The sequence below is a fragment of the Gopherus flavomarginatus genome, chromosome 17, assembly GCF_025201925.1.
Source record: "Gopherus flavomarginatus isolate rGopFla2 chromosome 17, rGopFla2.mat.asm, whole genome shotgun sequence".
Taxonomy (NCBI): domain Eukaryota; kingdom Metazoa; phylum Chordata; order Testudines; family Testudinidae; genus Gopherus; species Gopherus flavomarginatus.
This window is the reverse complement of record NC_066633.1, coordinates 964442-982909: the sequence shown is the minus strand read 5'-3', so window position 1 is coordinate 982909 and position 18468 is coordinate 964442.

Below are 18468 nucleotides of genomic sequence, written 5' to 3'. Positions count from 1 at the left end.
CACACTGTTAAACAAGGTCTGGGCTTTGGTATACATGGACCTCGGCCTGCTTAGTACCATGGCAAAAACACCATTAAAAATCCATTACACATTTTTCATAAAAATATAGGAAAAAAAAGAGGGAAAACACATAAAGCATTTGAAATGTACAGTATTGAGTAAGGATTTCATTTTAGCCACATCCCTTGTTCTATTAGCTGTATAGAGTCTTTAAGGAAAAAAGCCCTGTTTGACAGTCTTTTAGATGGTGTCAAAGATGGTAATTGTCTTTTTTTGGGAAAAGAGGGAAAGTTAGTGGAGATGGGCAGAAGCTGTTGTTGCTATTTTAAAGTCTAACCCTGTTTCCTAGAAGACAAAACAAGACAAACATACAAAAAAGGGGAAAACAGAGAACTGCAAAGATAGAAAATGCAGCTTCTGTCTCTGGTATTGATGCTGACTTGCAACGTCAGAGGCCCAGCACATGGCCTTATCAGCCACTCCAAGACCTGGCACACTTGGACCAGCACTGGGCTGTTTAGGGCATTGCAGTTAGCTGCCTTTCTGGTGGCAAGCTTACAACATTGTTGCAAAATATACAGTCTTAGCCAGCTCAGCCACACTCTTCTTAGATAGAAGGGAACAAGAGAGAACAGGAAAAAGTAAAAGAAGGTGGGGAAGGAAAAGGAGACTTTAGGAGGATGCGTGAAAGTCATAAAATCGGGTGAAATTGCTTGAAAGTATCACATCCCAGCTGGTGTTCGAGTAGAGCCAGTGGAGGTGACGATATCATCTGGCTCCCTTGCTCCGGCCCAGTCTGGTCAGAACATCTGTCAGGATTCCAGTGAAGAAGGTCCAGGGTCCCGGGAAAGAGTAGGGGTGGCAGCCATGCCGGTGAAGCTCTCTCCTTCCCCTTCTCCCATCTTTCACTCAGGCCACATTCTAGTAACCAGCTTTTCCCCCAGAGTTGCTTTTTGAGGGCCCCAAAAGTGGAATGATGGGTGGAATAATCCATCTCCTCATTATTTTGTCTATCAGTTAGGCCTAATTTCCAGTTTCATGCTTTTTTTGTTTACCAGGCATGATCTTGACACAGTCCTTGAGTTGTATCAGTAGGTCTTTTTGTTCACACTAAGTCTATCTTTCTGTCTCCCTTTTTCACCTTTTCCCATCAACATTTATTATTATAGGTTATTGAGACACTTCATGAACTTTCACTCACTTTTCACAGTTGAGCTTACAACTAAGATAAATTTGTAGGCCAAATTATCACAACACTAATGGCATCAGAATCTGACTCACAGATAAAAAATTACAAGAATTTGCTACTGCTACTAATAATAATGATGATTCAAAAATATATACTAACTTCCTCAACTAGCAATCAAACAGAAATTTCCAAAAGTGGACAATAGTAGTTACAAATCTAGAAGATACACGTAAATTAATTTACATCATCACCAAAAATATCTGATTATATCCATTAGTTTTTACCTAGTAAGCCTAAGTTGATAATTATGCTAAAGAAGTAACATCAAAGTAACAAAACAATATTTTACACAATTCATCATTACCATAATTGGTCAAGATAAAGGCTCACTGTTTTATATAGCTGACTGGAAAACAAAATTTTCATTTCATTTTCATTCGGACATTTGAAAATTTGTTTTAGTTCCAAATCAGAACAAAAGGAACAAAATTCTCGTGGAACAAAAATTCTGAAAAAATGTGATTCAGAGACAATGAAATGTTTGATTCTGATAATGTCAAGCCATTTAATTTCAATACAGAAAAATGTTTTGTTTTGATTTTCTCACTTTGATTCACTTAATTTTGAGTGTTAATATAATATAAAATAAATTCAACATTATCAAACAAAACATTTACTTTATCAAAACAAAGAGAATAAAAATGATTCATTTCAACTTTCCCATTGAAAATTTTGTTGAAATCAACACATTGACATGAAATGCTTCAATTTCAATGAAACATCATTTTCTTATGAAAAAAAATTGTTGACTTTTTTTTGACTAGCTTCAAGGATTGATGAGCAAAGATAGAGTCAATTTGTTTTTGCAAGAAAGCTTCATCGCTTCTGTTGAGTTGCCTCCTTTAAACTGGGGAATACCAGTACCATATTTCCTCTAAAATACCTTATATTTTGCTGAATTAAAGACAGAACCGGATCCTTACCCTAGGCAAAATGGAAGACTGGATGTATTATATGGTTTTTAACTAAAAAGTGTTAAATAAGAGCTAAGATTTACTGGTATATTTAACTCCTGATGATGATGTAATTATTACACAGAAATGATGACTCCTAAAAATAAAATGTACAAAAATATATTGTATAAGTTATATAACCACCTGACAGGCTAATCAGCATTTTCATCACCCCCTTTTCCCAATGCCATGGTTGGGCAGGGCTGAGGTTGTGAGCAGATTCCATCCATATTTTGAGCTATTTGAGCCCTTTGTGGGGATGAGGGACGTTTACACACCATAATATACCTCTGTCTCCTTAGATGTCCATAGCCTCTTTCACCATGCACTCCATAGCAAACAGTTCTAGGCAACTGGTATGGGGCATTCTAGCGACCTGGCCAACTCACTATTGTTGGTGCCTTTTGATGACTGCAGTCACACAGTCCACTTCAAGTCTTCTGTGGAAGTCTTCATTTCTTAGTCTAGCTAGCCTTGTCACGCCTAGGACACAGCACAGGCACCTTAGTGCAGATGTTTGCAGCTTTTGCTCCGGGTGCTTTGTCAGTACCCTTGTTTCACAACCACAAAATCATGTGGGTACATTGAGCCAAATTAAGCACTCTATGTAATCACATTTTAGTTGTAATGGACACAGATTTAAGGTTCCAAACATTCTGTTGGCAATATCTATCCCCTTCTCAATGTCATCTTCATACTGGTTGTCATATGTAACGAAGGAACCCAAGTAACTGAAACAAGCAACTTGTTTGATATCTACACTGTTAACGACTAGTTTAGCCTGTTTCTTGAGTTTTGATGTTACCATTAATTTCATCTTTTGTTCACTCACTTTTAATCCCCATTCTCTGGCTGCTGTGTAGAGGTTAGTTGCTGCTGCTTGGCTGTATTCCTCTGTAGCATTATCATTTTCAAGGTGATTGATAATGTGCCCTGCTATCCTGCAGACTCCATCAATGATACTAGTTTTCCAAGTATAGAGCCAAGATGTTTTTTAAGTATAGAGAAAAAATTATTGGACTGAATATGTAACCCTGTTTGACTCCCCAGTGAGCTGACAGAGTGGTTAATGGCACCTCCAAATCTTGTGTATGTATTTTTAGGATGGCCACATCAGCTACATGTTAACTATATTCAGGGTAAGAGAGAAATCCTTTCATATGCTATCCCTGAGACCTTGCAGGGAGCTAAACTCTGCAGCAACTTTCTAAGAACTAATCTCTGAGCTACATGGCAGGATGGATCAGAAAGGTCATTTACAGTCATCACAGTTTGGGGGGAAACTAGTTATAGAAAAGCTGCCAAAGGGTAGAGCTGATGGTTCCAATCAGGTAGAAAGGGAGGAACAATGTTTAATGAATGAAAAGGACTCTTTCGTTTGAAGGAAGTTCACATTTAATGGGCAGATGGAGTGTAAGAGAAAAAATAAACAGGTTAAACATGGAATAACATTTTATCTGCCTGCTTTTGGAATGACCATGACTTTTAAGTGTAAGCATAATCACAGTCTTAAATATCTGAAAATGGATCAGTTTTGCATCTGAGAATCAGGTTATGCGTCTTACTACATTAGGGGATTTTCTGCTATTCCTTTCTCAGATAGGTTATTGCTGGTAATAGCACAGAAAGCAACATGACTCTAATACCTGCAATCTCCCAGCCATGTGCCTGCTCACACATGAAGAGCAGAGTCAGGCAGGGTTGGTCATTATCTATCCTTACTGAGGAGGAGACAGAGTTGACTAGCACAGCCATATCTTTGCCAGATTCAGGGAACTTCCAGGCAAACTCTCCAGCTTGACTGATAGCAGCAGGGCTGACAAGATTCTGGTTTTGAGTAGGGCAGAGAACAGTTGATTATAAATGTAGAAAATATGGAGTAATCACTATAATAAAAATGGGCCAATCCAACTTACTTAGGGTAAAATATACACAGTGTCTACATGGTGGGAAGCCAGTTTCTGTGTAAGGCACATTTAAAATCTGTCCCAAGTGCTCTACTCATGGGCTAGCCAAGAAATCAGCATGGCCTAGGATACTCAGCATCCTCTGGGAAACAAATGTGGTGCAAGGACAAGCCAGAAACTTTGGGCAAAGGGCAGTGCAGATTCAGACTGACAGAGTTCACTACATCCATACAAGGAGGAAAACGCTCAACTTTTTTTCAGATGCACAAGTTACACTCTCTGCGCCAGGAAGTTTAACCTGCGGACTGGCACTGACATGGCAGATAACCCGTGCACACATGGATCTTGGCAGCATTTCAGGAGTACGATTTTCACAAGGATTAACTGTTCTGGAACAATTTCTCCAATGTACTAGGCACAAATATTCTTTTCTTCTCAATCAGACATGCAAGTCTTCTTGTTCGGCCTCTACTTTCTTGTACAAACACTGTGGCCAGTGAAAGGAAAATCCCACTCTTCAGTTATGTTTAGCTTCCCTAGCGACCTCTCAGTTGGTTTCCAAGGGTGCTGATGGAATGCAGGGTCACATATCACAATTGTTCCCCTCAAAGACTCCAGTATTGACAGCTCTTCAGCTTCGGCAGCCATGTCTTTGGGGCAGAAGTTCACTTTCCTCCTCTATACTATGGAAGGATCCAGCATGAGTCTTTTACTGTACTGCCCAGGGGCAAGAGGTACATACATTTGTATCTGGCTGCTGAGGGCCAGACACTGACATTTGCAGAGTGCTCCATCCAGTAGCTAGTGGCTAGCCAGCTGAGCTAGAGCCAGGCACTACTGAGAGAGGCAGGCTAACTGGACCCAGGCAAATTGTGCCCTCATGGTGTATTTTAGCCTGTCTCTCATTAAAATCTTCTTCAGTGCGGTTACTTGTGGTATCTCCCATTTCTATTAAATACAGGGTCTCTCTCTCTCTCCAGTCCCATTCCATGTGCTCCTCACCTTCACAGCTAATACCAAATACCAAAATACCAAATTCAGAGAGGTAGAAATTCTTTTAGGTTTTAGAAGCAGCCAAAGCAGGAGCATCAACAGGAAAATCTGCTACATTTCTGACTCTTTGGCCTTCTCTGAGGGATGCTAATGGCAGTTTACATGCTTAGCCCCCAGGAAAAGCATCCAGCTGCTGCTTACAGCACTCCTGTAACTTTCTGCATTCAAACAAATAGCAGTGGATGAGGTGGAGAGGAGAGGACCAGATAGCAAGTGTGAAAAATCGGGATGGGGTGGGGGGATAATAAGAGCCTATATAAGAAAAAGCCCCAAATATCGGGACTGTCCATACAAAATCAGGACATCTGGTCACGCTAGGAGAGGAGGCCTGATGATTCAGTTTGTGAGTGTCTCTAAATCTTGACCCTTTTGGGCAGGGTCATATGAGCTTCAAAGTCCTGAAGAGCTGGCTTTGCCCAGAAAGGATGCCTTTGGGGATTGAGCAGGAAATCTGCTCATTAACAGGAGCATAGGAATCACCAGACTGGATTGGAACCAGGGTCCAACTAGTACAGTGACCTGTCTCCATCTGGGGCCAGCACCAACTGCTTCTGAGGCAAGTGCAAGAAACCTGATAACTGAGAATTATGGAGGAATCTATCCATAGGGGAAAGTTCTTCCTAATCCCATCGATTAGGGACTGGTTTATGCCCTGAAGCCTGAGAATTTAGATCTCTTTTTTTTCATCCTATCTAATGTAACAGGATGTTCTTGATTTGCATATAAAATCGTATCCTTCTTTGAACTCGGCTAAACTCTTGCCTCAGTGATGTCTTGTTGCAGGAAGTCTCACTGGGTTCATTATGGGTTGTATACAAATTGTCAGGTTTAAATTTGTCTTTCAATTGCACTGAATGTCCCCTTCATCTTCTATTGTGGGAAAAAATAACTAGGAGTGACTGACTGACCCTCTTTATCCATTCATTATTTTATATGCCTCTACCATGGCCCTCAGTACTTGTCTCCTCTCTAACCAGTCCCAGTCTTTTCAATCTCTCCGCATAAGGAAGTATTTCAAAGCATTTATTTTCAACAGCCACTCCTGCAGCCCTCCCATTTCCACAATATCTTCCTTGAGATGGGGTGTCCAGAATGGAACATGGTGTTTGAGGGGCATAAGCACCCCATTGCTTTCTATAATTGCATAACAATAATTTCAGTTTTACTTCTCCATATTCTTTATGCATCTTAACATTGAGTTTTGTTTTTGACTGTCTCTGTGCATTGAACAGAGATTTTAATTGAGCTGTATTAAGTGATGCCCTGATCTTTTCCCATTAATGATAACATTTAATTTAGAGGCCAGTAAGGTGTGTGAGTAGGAATGAATGAGACATCCCCTCCAGTGTCCATTACTTTGCATGTGTCAACTATGAATTCCACCTGCCACTGTGCTACCCATTCACCAGGCTTGGTTAGGGTCCCTTTGGAGCACCTCACAGTTTCTTTAGTCATAACTGACCTAAATTTTTTTGTATCTTCTGCAAATTTGGTCATTTGATCCCCTATTTCAGATGATTAATGAATACACCAAACACCAATCCTAGCACAAAACCATGTGGCATCTTTTACCATGACGAAAATCAACAATTTGTTCTTATTCTGTTTTCTGTTTCTTGCCCAATTTCTGATTCATGACAACACATTGCTTCTTAACCCATGATTACTTAGATTACTTAATAGCTTCTTGTGTGTGACATTGATAAAGGCTTGGGATGGTCACAATACAGATGAACACGTCGATAATTGATCTACTATTTTGCTGAAACAGTTAAATGGTTTTAGTAGTGTAAAGTGGCACAATTTTCCTTTGTACCATATCAGTTTAATCTAGTAGCTTTATAACTCTGCCTTTAACAATATTTAGTTTGGAAAGAAGAGGAGCAAGAAGGGCCAAGATAAAAATATATAGAAAAATGAATGGTCTGGGGAAGGTGTATCAAGAACTTCTGTTCTCCCTGTCTCTTAACACAAGAACAGGGACCACTCAATTGAACAGAAAAGTGGCAAACTGAAAACTGATAAAAGAAAATACATTTTCTTAAAACATGTAATTAGACTGTGGAACTCATTGCCACATGATGTGGTTGACATTTTCATGGATGACAAGAATATCCAGAATTATAATAGTTAATGCTAATGAAGAAATTGAGATGGAGATAACCCCTAATAGTTAAGAGATTGGTTTAAACTCCAAAGTAGGATGTTTTAAGACGAGACATTCATGGAGACAGAATATCAGACATCTTATACTGCAGGGTTTTTTATACTCTCCCATGTTGCATCTGGTGCTGACAACCATAGGATACAGGATACTGGACTAGATGGACCTCAGGGCTGATGCAGTCCCTAAATACCTATCATTTCAGCCAATTGACCTTCTCTGGAAGGGAGGCTCAGTGGCCTGCAATTCCCCAGCACACACATAGCACTGTTTTTGAAGATATGTACGACATTTGCTCATCTCCAGGCCTCTCATATTATAGCTTTCATCAGCATCATCCCAGATGTTTGAGCACTGCGGTTCTCATTAGGGAACAGTCCTCACCAGTAAGACAAAGTTCTGTTCCTCCAATGCCATTGTACTGCTTGCTAGTGCCTCTGAAATACAGCTGCCGACAGCGATGCCTAGGACACTGCTTCCTCAGGCTGGAGCACTTGCAGGAAGTCCACATGCTTTGATTTATACTCAGGCCAGAAAGAGACTGGGCATGTCATAGGCATGACCATCAAGTTCCAAAGTGCTGAAACTCCACTGCCTCATGCTGCCTTCCCAGAGGACTGAGCAGACATCATAGAGTAATCAGCAGGTACTTATACCAGTAATTAACTGGTGGTAGCTCTGACTTTGGGCCCAGCCCTCTCCAAGGGGCCCCTTTGAGACACCAACATATAACAAAAAGACAGCCCCTGCCCTGATGAGCTCTCAGGTCTGGTCTACACTATGCATTTAAACCGATTTTAGCAGTGTTAAACCGATTTAACTGCGCACCCATCCACAGTACAAGGCCCTTTATAGCGATATAAAGGGCTCTTTAAATCGGTTTCTGTACTCCTCCCCAACGAGAGGAGTAGCACTAAAATCGGTATTACCATATCGGATTAGGATTAGTGTGGCCGCAAATCGACGGTATTGGCCTCCAGGCGGTATCCCACAGTGCACCACTGTGACCGCTCTGGACAGCAATCTGAACTCGGATGCAGTGGTCAGGTAAACAGGAAAAGCCCAGCGAACTTTTGAATTACATTTCCTGTTTGCCCAGCGTGGAGCTCTGATCAGCAAGGGTGGCAATGCAGTCCCTAATCCAAAAAGAGCTCCAGCATGGACCATACAGGAGATACTGGATCTGAGCGCTGTATGGGGAGACAAATCTGTTCTATCAGAGCTCCGTTACAGAAGACGAAATGCCAAAGCGGTTGAAAAAAATCTCCAGGCTACACAGTGCTACATGACAAGCGTAACGGAAAGCCAAAGAATCAGATGGACGCTCATGGTACTGAGGACTCCAGCTATCCCACAGTCCACAGCAGTCTCCGAAAACTATTTGCATTCTTGGCTGAGTTCCCAGTGCCTGTAGGTTCAAACACATTGTCCAGCATGGCTCAGGGTATAGCTCGTCAATTTACTCCCTCCCCCCACCACGTGAAAGAAAAGGGGAAGAAATCGTTTCTTGACTTTTTTCAATGTCACCCTATGTCTACTGAATGCTGGTGGTAGACGACACGATGCTGCAGCAGGGAAGAGCAATATCTGCTCCTCTACCCTCCCTGGTGACAGATGGTACAACATGACTGATATCTGTTGTCACCATCAGCCTGTGAGTGCTCCTGGCTTACCTCAGGTGAGGTCGGCTGGGTAAAAATAGGAATGATTCCTGGTCATTCCCAGTAGATAGTACAGAATGGCTGGTAACCATCATCATAGCAACTGGGGGCTGAGCTCCATCAGCCCCCTCCCTTTCCTGTGTGAAGAAAAGATTCTGTACTGCCTGGACTATCATAGCAGCAGCATGCTGGGCTCCTCTCCTCTGCACCGCTTAATGTCCTGCCTGGACTGTCATAGCACCGGGAGGCTGCCTCCCCCTCATTTTATCTCACTAACAAGTCACTGTTTCTTATTCCTGCATTCTTTATAACTTCATGACACAAATGGAGGGGACACTGCCATGGTAGCCCAGGAAGGTTGGAGGAGGAGGGAAGCAATGGGTGGGGTTGTTACAGGGGCACCCCCCGTGAATGGCATGTAGCTCATCATTTCTGCGGGATCTGACACGGAGCAGCTGTGCTCTCTGATATACTGGTTCTCTAGCACACTTGCCCCATATTCTAGACAGGACTAACTCTATTTTTAGAAACCATAAAGGAGGGATTGACTCAGGGAGTCATTCCCAGTTTTACCTTTGCACCCTCAGCCAACTTCAGCCAGGGGCACCCCTGATAGCAGCAGACAGTACAGAATGCTAGATAACTGTCATCTTACTGCCAATTTACAATGGCAGCAGATGGTACAGAATGACTGATAACCATCTCTGCTATCATGCAAAAGCAAACAAATGCTGCTGTGTAGCCTGCAGTAACGCCTCTGTTAGCGGCATCCAGTACACATACGGTGAGAGTAAAAAAAAGCTGAACGGACTCCATGGTTGCCATGCTATGGTGTCTGTCAGGGCAATCCAGGGAAAAAGGGCGCGAAATGATTGTCTGCCGTTGCTTTCCCGAAGGAAGGAATGAGTGACGACATTTACCCAGAACCACCCGTGACAATTATTTTTGCCCCATCAGGCACTGGGATCTCAACCCAGAATTCCAAGGGGCGGGGGAGACTGCGGGAACTATGGGATAGCTACAGAATAGCTACCCACAGTGCAACGCTCCGGAAATCAACGGTAGCCTCCGACCATGGACGCACACCGCTGAATTAATGTGCTTAGTGTGGCCGCGTGCACTCGACTTTATACAATCTGTTTTATAAAACTGGTTTATGTAAAATCGGAATAATCCCGTAGTGTAGACGTACTCTCAGTCTGACATGCTGTATCATCAGTGGCACAGTCTGTGATGCACTGCTCCTTGGTGAATAACTCACACTTGAGTTTTCACACGAAGAGCCTGGTTTTTCCAGAGGCATCAGCCTGGTCTTAATCTGACGCTCAGAAATTGTCACTTGCAGATGCAAACACATGCATTTCTACATCTGACTCCCTGATTTGGGAGTGAAAGTTCAGAGACCAGTTTTGAGTATACCTCATGATATCTCACAAAGCCAAACACAAGGGCCCAATCCTGACACTTCATCAGGTAGAGTTCAGTGGGACCATGCATGTGAACGGCTGTTATTCTGCAAGCTAAATTCTCTGCTAAGTCTGGGCAGACTAGTGGCATGTAAGTGGTGCACAGGATTTGGGCTGGCCCCTCATGCCAGAGTGAATATGAGTGAGGGTCACCGAATCAGGCTCAGAGTATGTTTTCATTTCTAGTACAGCTGACAGATTCATTTACGTGTGAGAGATTGAGCATCCAAGTATAAAAGTGTTGTCGCATTTGTTTTCTAATAACAAACCCTAGAAGAATGCTCGACTTGTACAAGGAACCATGCAGGAGTGAAAAGGTGCAGAGCTCAGCTGCAGGCTCTGATATAATTATTAGCAATATTAATAGCAAAACCTTCCAATTAAAATAGTTTTCAAATGATTTAATAAGTTATGGCTAGATAGCAATTTGTTCTTCAGCAGCTTGTAATAAAGTATTGTATAATATCCACTAGCAATAAAGTCATACCATGTGATGCTGTGGACAAGTGTAAATTTTTCCCCCTTCAAAAAGTATATGTAGCTTTTAAATACAGGTTTTTTTAAGTTGCTATAAAAAATCTATAAAACACCATATTATTTAATAAATGACTGTAAAGTTTTTTTATGTATGTAACTTTAATATAAAATGTTACCAAGGCATTAATTACATGTTGTTTTGTGTGATCCATCTTAGAAGTTAAACAGGATACAGTGTCCAAAAACCACTTGCCATATGGCAAACAAACAACATGCAGGTAAAGGGCTCAGCCAAAGGAATGCTTTGAGTCTAAAAATATTATGTTCCTTTTAATCAGCAAAATGAGGCTTTGAAATGTGGCACTTAATTCTGGTCACAGTGAAACCCAACTTGAATTTTTGTTTGTGCAGAGAAAATATTTTCCTTTCTTCTAATATTTCCATGGGCAAACTTTTCCCCTCCTAGACTTTGGTGAACCTGGAATAGTTTTCAATGACGTCTTAGTTATTTGTGAATTTAATGGCAGACCAGGGAGTGCTGTACACTAGTCAGAGAGAGAAAACGAGAGAGAGAGGCAAAGAGGATTGCTTTTTAAAAAATCAGTTGTTGTGGATATCAGTGTGAATACAAATTAAAACAACAAAAAGAGCAAAGTAGTCCAAAAATTAAAGCAAAGACAGTCGTCACAGAGGGATAGAAAAGATAATATAATGCCCCAGGGAAGTGACTACAAATAAATTCTCAGGCACTTGGAAAGCTAGTGCAGGGAAGAGTTGGCCTTATTCTTAGCTCTTCTCATTGTTGGTTCCCTGTCTGAAAAATCAGTAAAGGACCAAGTAACCAGGTGTTGGGCATATGAGTGTAAGACATCCCAGAGTTTTGCAGACACTCTACTCACTGCTGTTCATCAGGAGCTCACATTTCAGCAGCTATGACAATCTGGCCACTCTGTGTAAATGCTGTAATATAATGCTCACCCTGACACTGGAAGGTGCATAACGGGACTACAGGCTGGGATTGTCAAAGGGATGTGAGAAGTGAGTGTCTGTTCACTAGGGTTTGGCATCTGACTCCTTTAAGACCCTCTGGAAATCCCAGCCAAAGCCAGCTGATGACCCCCCATTTCTGCGCTGTGTTCAGTGATTTATGACGTAAGGGCACTCCCACCATCCATCTCAGGTGTTACTCAGAGAGTCACAGCCCCTTTAGCCCCGGTCAGACACCATCTTTTTCATCTCATGAGTGGTAAGATAAGCTCGGAAAAGATTTTGGTGGTGAGGCAAGTGATGAAATTCTGCTGTGTTTGATTTCATCAGGCTGGAGTTGTTCTGATGCCTGACATTGTATTTAATTGCCACATACTCTTAGATGAGCATCTTCTGGGGAGGGAGCAAGCACAGATAGCAGACCCTAACTCTAGGAATAATTCATTTGCCATCAGACTTCCCTTGTCCTTGGGAATTAATCAAACTTCTGGGAAATAGTTGTTCTCACTTCTCTAATAAATACAGTTTAAATGATTTGCCATCAGTTTAAATGATTTGCCATCTAACAGTTACGGTCTGGGCGGCTCCTAGGCCATTAACTAATTTGAAATGCTACATTCATAACTCATCTGACTGCCGTGCTTGGGACTGCAAAATACGTAGAGCCGCCCCTGTCTGTGGCTCTACCTCTGCCTGATATTGGTGGGGGTGAGAGCTTATGAAAAGTGCTGCAGGCCACCCTCCCATGCTGTAGAATGGGTTACTATGGAAAGGTCACTCGGAGAATGAAGGAGTAAATATCTCTGGCTGTGTCTACCACTCAGGGGCGGCTCCAGGCACCAGCACACCAAGCATGTGCTTGGGACAGCAAGCCATGGGGGGTGCTCTGCCGGCGCCACGAGGGCGGCAGGCAGGTTGCCTTCGGCGGCATGCCTGCGGAGGGTCCGCTGGTCCTGTGGCTTCGGCGGACCTCTCGCAGGTGTGCCGTCAAATCCTTGCGACCGGGGACCTCCCGCAGGCAAGCCGCCGAAGGCAGCCTGCCTGCCGTGCTTGGGGCAGCAAAATACCTAGAGCCACCCCTGCTATCACTAACCGTAATGCACCACAATAGGAGTATCTGGTGAAGCAGTGGGCTCCAAGAGTTCATCCCCTCCTGGGAAATAAAGAGAGAAGCTATTTTCTGAGCATTGCAATTTGTCCATCTGAACCTGGGGCAGACTTGGCTACTCTGGCTTCACCCTGCTCTTACTCCTGCAGCAGGCCAGGACGAAATCACCCAGACTCTGAATCTCCTGCACTGGAGCAGTTTGTGCTGTCCAAGCACATGGGTTTCCGTGGTTTGTGAATAAAATTCAGTGTGACAAAGAGCTCCCAGTGGCCTCAGACCAGCCTTGTGTAATAGACTCTCCCCCTGGGCAGACAAAGATCTCACATCCAAAACGTTTCTCCTCCTGGTTCCCTTTTTGTCACTATGTGTCTGTCTCTCTAACCGGGCCAGAATGTTCCCTCTTCGCACCTCTGAGCAATGCAAACAGGAGAGCACAAAAGGGGGAAAGACCCTCAATGGAGAGGAAGAGACTACATACAAATCGTTGGGCTGACCAAATTACAGCCCCAACAGCCTGAAACATAACAAACATTATTTTTCTATTCTCCAGGATGCACTAGCTGAGCCCAGCTGAGCAGCATGGGTCGGGCGGGGGGTGGGAGGGGGGAGAATCAGCTGTGGGCCTGATCCCATCTGCATCAAACCATCTTTGTTACATGCAACAAAGAGAAGAAGAAAGGACTTTTGTCCTTTATTGCAAGACCAAGCAACCTGCATCTGACTGGCCGGAGCAACAATTAACCGGATGGGATTCGTCTGTTGTTTGGCACTTGAGATCACGCCGCAGCAGTCACTCCACAGTGTTGAAATAATGGGCGGTGCCTTGTTTTTGTTATGACTCAGTCTCGCTTTGGCTTTGTCTGTGCCAGACCTCACAGCCGAGAAGAGCAGGCTAGCAGGGTTAGATCTTGCTGAGAGATGGCTATGGAATAAAGATAGAGAAAGAGCGTGAAAAAAATTGCAGTGACAGGCTGGAGTGGGGACTGAGGTCTCTTTCCAGGGCACTTGGAAAATACAAAGAGCCTGGGGGCTCTGCACTGGACACTTACCAGCACCTTTCTGAGACTCCCATGCCCACTGTAGAAATTCCCTTCCTGCAAATCAACCACAGAGGCCCTCTATGCCAAGTTTCAGCTTGGAGCGAGGTTTATGGCTGAGCTTTCTCACTCTGAAAACAGAGCATAACATTCGAATAGAAATACAAAAGCTTTAACCGTAGCCATGTGAACATTGTGCCACAAGAGCAAAAACTTCCTACGCATACAACAGGGGAAGAATGCATTTCATTCAGGATTTCAAAGGCTCCTGTCGGAGTGAGGCATGCTACCGTACACCCTTTCCTGATGCTAATCCTAGTCTGCTGGAGATCAAGTCATTTTTGTGTGAGTATTTTTCCTTGGCTACAGAAAAAAGATACTTAACCACAACAAACCCATTGCCAGCATATGTCAATCTTAGCTACTTGGGTCTATATTATATGCGCCAGCTACCAATTTCTGACAGTCATTTACTTTTTACTGCAGAGGTACCTCACACATTGACATAGAACTCTTGGCAATCAGGGCTTCTTGGCATTCTTTGGGAAGCAAGCATATGCAGTACTCCAAGACATGAAAGCAACTTAATTAGATTTAGAGCTAGAAGGCACTTACGGTTCCTTGTTAAATCTTCTCTTGCAACACTTGCTTGGGAGTGCAAAGAAATTCTCCTTCCAAAGGAATTATTTTGTTAGCTTGAAGAGGAGGCAAATGCAATATGTAGGAATTAAACTTATTTGATTACCCCAAAAAAACCAACAACACCCAAGTATCTGATCATTCTAACTTTGTGAAACAATGACGTGTGGAGTGGAGACAAATCCTTCATATTAAGGCAGAATGGAAAGGAAGGCAGCTTGTGTTTTTAGTTAGTAAAAACCTGAAATATGCTTTTTGCTTTGAACCCAAACCTGCAGGCAGGGCTGGTGCAACAACTAGGTGAACTAGGTGGCTGCCTAGGGCGCCTACTGGTTGAGGGCACCTAAAAGCCCACTCAGGAGAGGAGGTGGAGTGGAAGTGAGCTGGCATGGGAGGGCCACCCGCAGTAACGGGGGGCACACAGGGGAACCGCTCCCCACCCCAGATCACCTCCACTCTGCCTCCTCCGCTGAGCACACAGCCCCCGCTCTAATCCTCCTCCAATCGGCACCGCAAGCGAGGAGGCAGAGGTGAGCTGGGGTGGGCTCCCCGGGTGGGGTTAGCTGCCGTGGGGGGGGGCTCCCCGGGTGGGTGGGGTTAGCTGCGGTGGGTGGGGTAGCTGCTGCGGGGGGGCCTCCCTGGGCCGGGGGGGGGTGGCAGGCAGGGTTAGCTGCTGCAGTGGGCGGGGTTAGCTGCCACGGGGGGGGGGGGGCAGGGAGCAGGGGTCAGAGTTAGCTGGGGGGAGTGCAAAGTGGAAGTTTCGCCTAGGGCACGAAACGTCCCTGCACCAGCCCTGCCTGCAGGTGTTTCACAAACAGTGGGGAAGGAGCAATTGCAGTTATGTCGTTTCATGTAGTGCTAGTGAAAAGGACACATTTAGTAGCGCTGAAGATTCCTGTTTATTATTGTTACTATTTATTATTTCTATTGTGGTAGCACCTGTGGGCCCCAGACAGGGATCAGAGCACTAAAGACTGTATCCGCCACAGAGACCCACCATCTAGGATTTAGACTGCACCACAGGAAATGGAGACACATGGAGAAGGACAAGGTAACAGCAGGAAGTCACTGGCCTGCAATCACAAGTGGCTACCAGCTAATCAGTATTTATTGCCCAAGTGAACACAACATGGAGACTTCTCCCCACTTCAACATGAAAAGGGAATCAGTGCCCTGGGTCTCTCTGCTGGGATAGCCAGTTACAGAGGTCATGCTGCTCTTGTGACATATAGCTAGCTGCAAAGAAACAGACTGAACCCCCCAACTCATTTCAAGTTTGCCAACCAGCCAGCACTTGGTATTAGTTTTTGGTCTTTATCTGCCTGAATTAGAACTGGGGACCCAGAGGTGAGAGGGGCTAAAACAATTACTAGTCCCTGTCTGCCCCACATTCCATTTTCATGCATGGCTCAGCGCTGAGGCAGGACTTCAGTCCTTGCTAGTGCTTCTAGCCCCAACCTAATACTCAGTAATTAACTTTCAAATTTAAGTATCTTGGCTTACTGAAAAATCTTTTTAAAAATACTAAACTGATACAAGACTCTACATGAAAGACGTCCAAAATTGCATCCCTTCTAGCAGAAATATATTTTACTCTGATTTGCTATTGCTATAAATAGCAAATTTTCACTCTTGCAATGTCAGTTGATTTGCATGGAAAAGTTAAGAGAAGTAGAAAAGGAGAGTAAGTTAATGTAGCTAAAGGAGCCACGGGCACTAAGGAGGGACTTTGCAAGGTGCAAAAGAAAAGAGCAATACTAGTAGTAGGCTTGCCATAGATGATGAATATGGTATCAAGGATGGTTCTAAAGTAAACGACTTACTGAAGCGCAGTTCAAATTAGTCTTTAACATTCAAATAAACAAAAATAGTGAAAAAAAACAGATACGATCACCAAGTAACAAAACCTTGTATAATAAATATAATACTTTGCAAACAAAGAGTATTTGTCACTCATAATGATTTTCACCCATGCCTCTCAAAGCATTTTACAAACATTAATTAACAGACAGAGGATAGCTTGGAGGCAAGTAGTATCATTTGTCTGATCCTGCTAAGAAGCAGGTTATTATTATTATACACTTTTCACAGATGGATAAACTGAGGCACTTGATGTTAGTCAATATTTTTATTAATGATCTAGAAAAGGGGATAAAGAATGTGCTAATTCAATTTACATGTGAAACTAACTTGGGAGGAGCCAAACTAGAAGGACAGAAAGGAACTACAAATTGATGTAGAGATGTTAGAAATACAAGTAGGAAATAACAAGAAAAATTAAATCTGAAACTGGAAGCTACTGTAATATATACATGATGCATGCATGGTATGTGCATGCGGAATATTACCATAAAAATATCAAATAGCAGGGAGTAACTTGCAAAGCAACAATGCCAAAAACAATGAAGAGCTGACATCAGACAGCAAATTAGGTCCTCAACTTCACGGGACCATCTCAAGTGTGTAAAGCTAAACATCATCATGAGCCTTTGCAGGATCATCATGAGCCTTTGCCTAAATATTTGTTTTATTACATGCATTTGCAATGGATGGCAGTGGTTAATCACAGGACTAGCCTGGCTTTCATCTCTTTTGGATGGGCTCATGTATTTTTATAGTTGCTTAGGCAACAACACTTCACTTAAGTTCCTTATGAAGGATACTTACAGCAGTGCTTAAATACATCCTCCAGCTCAGTGTCTGAGATGCAAGTCCACAGGCTTCCCTGTACTTACTTGGCGTTGGGAGCTACCATTGTCCTTAGTGGTGGCAGCATTCTCATAGCTCAGTCAGCTCAGGTGACTGTAAATATCACAGACCCATAACAATGGCAATGGAAGCAAAGCAAACCACACAAAGCCTATGGTGGTTGGAAGCTGCTTCTATTGAGAAACTAACATCAGCCTTGCTGCCCTGAAGGTACAGTCACTGTTTGTCCTGCAGAACACAGACAGACTCTGTACAGCTTAATTTATTGCTCAGAGCCCATTGCATTCTAGTTTATTTTCCTTAAGTTTCTTTCTTGGCTTCCCTCATGCTCCCTCTTCCATCTCAGGCTACCTGCCATGAAGCAGCTTCCCTCAGTGGTGACAGTGTTCCCAATCAGACACATTCCCAACCAGACTGGTCAGGCCTTCTCTCTTTGTGTCCCAGCTGCTGACACTGCTTGTTGAGCAGACCTGCCTCATCTACAGAGGGTGGAATGGACTTCCAGGATGCACAGCCCAGACAAATGGAGCAGCAAGAGGATTTGTTATTGTAGTACAATTTGAGTGATAAAATTTCCTACTCAGTTCTTTAAAAATCGACGGGAGCTAGCCATTCCTTCCAACACCTGCACATACTGGATAGCCCAGAACTTCAGCAAGACTCTCTTTTGAAAATGACAGAAGAAAAAATGTAAAAGTTGCTTCTGAGAAGTAGCTGCATCTAAGTATTTAGAGCTGGTAAACCAATGTCAGGACTCCTGGGTTCCATTCCCAGATCTGCCAATGACTCGTGTGGCCTTGAGCAATTTTTACTTTGTCTGCAACTGAAAGATAATATCAGCCTCCAAGAGGCATTGTGATCAAAGCATTTTCCTGTCCTCCCATGAAAGGTGAAAGATATTATTATCCTTTAAAAATATTAGAGTCAAATTGTTAGCTTTGCGATATAAGAGTTAGGGATGACAGAATCTATTTATTTAAGAACCCTTCAGTTGGCAATGGTATTGCTAATTCATTTTTCTCTTTTAATAATCCCTACATCTCTTGTATATTTATTGG